The sequence below is a fragment of the Nannospalax galili genome, unplaced genomic scaffold (genome assembly GCF_000622305.1).
Source record: "Nannospalax galili isolate Female #2095 unplaced genomic scaffold, S.galili_v1.0 C48988891, whole genome shotgun sequence".
NCBI lineage: Eukaryota > Metazoa > Chordata > Mammalia > Rodentia > Spalacidae > Nannospalax > Nannospalax galili.
This window is the reverse complement of record NW_008476045.1, coordinates 1-1,403: the sequence shown is the minus strand read 5'-3', so window position 1 is coordinate 1,403 and position 1,403 is coordinate 1. Positions and strand designations below refer to the sequence as shown.

The window sequence follows — 1,403 nt, the reverse complement described above, 5'->3', positions numbered from 1 at the left end:
CGGATCTCTGTGAGTTCAAGGACACCCTGGTCTACATAGTGAGTTCCAGGAGAGCAGGGGCTACAGGGAGACCCTGTCTCAAAAATCACCCCCTCCAAAAATGCTGACTGTAAAGTCTATGTCCATCCCTCGGGTCTAGATCTCTTGCCTGCCACTCAGTTCAGCATGGATAAAGATATCACTGCACTAGTGGTCAACAACATCTCTGGCACATGCAGAGTAGGCTTTTCCGGTGATGATGCTCCCTGGGCTGTCTTCCTGTCCACAGTGGGCCACCCGCAGCACCAGAGCTTGATGGTAGGCATGGACCAGAAGGACGACTACATGGATGACAAGGACCAGAGCAAGAGAGCCATCCTGACCCTGAAGTATCCCATCAAACATGACATTGTCACCAGCTGGGATGACATGAAGAAGATCTGGCACACACCTTCTACCACGAGTTGCGTGTGGCCCCTGAGGAGCACCCTGTACTCCTTACTGGCCCTGTACTGCTTACTGAGGCACCCCTGAACCCTAAGGCCAACCGTGAAAAGATGATCCAGATCAAGTTTGAGACCTTCAACACCCCAGGAATGTACATAGCCATCCAGGCAGTGCTGTCCTTGTATGCCTCTGCCAATACCAGTGGCATTTTGATGGAGTCTGGCGACGGAGTTACCCACACTATGCCCATCTATCGGGCTACGTTCTCCCCCATGTCATCCTGTGTCTGGACCTAGCTGGCTGGGACCTGAAAGACTACCTCATGCAGATCCTGACAGAGCATGACTACAGCTTCACCACCACAGCTGAGAGGAAAATCATGGATGACAGCACGGAGAAGCTGTGTTACACTGTCCGGAACACTGAGCAAGAGATGGCCACCGCTGCATCTTCCTCTTCCCTGTAGAAGAGCTGATGGCCAAGGCATCGCCACTGTCAACGAGTGCTTCCGCTGCCCGAAGAGCTCTTCCAGCCTTCCTTCCTGGGCATGAAATCCTGTGGTATCCACAAAACCACCTCCAATTCCATCATGAAGAGTGACGTCAACATCCACAAGCACCTCTATGCACTGCCATGTACCCTGGCATCACAGACAACATGCAGAAGGAGATCACGGCTCTGGCTCCTAGCATGATAAAGATCAAGATCATTGCTTCCCCCTAAGTGCAAGTACTCAGTGTGAATTTGTGGCTCCAGCCCGGTCTTGTCCACCTTACAGCAGATGGGGATCAGCAAGCAGGGTATGATGAATCTGGTCCCTCCATCATCCACCGCAAATGCTTCTAGGTGGACTTAACTGAGCGAGCTGTTACACCATTTCTTGGCAAAGCCTACCTTGTACAAAAACAAAACAAAGAAAAACAACAAAACAAAACAATAAAACAACAAAACGAAACAAAACAAAACAAACAAACAAA

General features: G+C 50.5%; 1 pseudogene; it reads left to right on the top strand.

Moving 5' to 3' along the window:
* The first annotated feature begins 162 nt into the window (after positions 1-162).
* Positions 163-1,272, top strand: LOC103728412 (annotated as a pseudogene).
* The last annotated feature ends 131 nt before the right edge of the window (positions 1,273-1,403 follow it).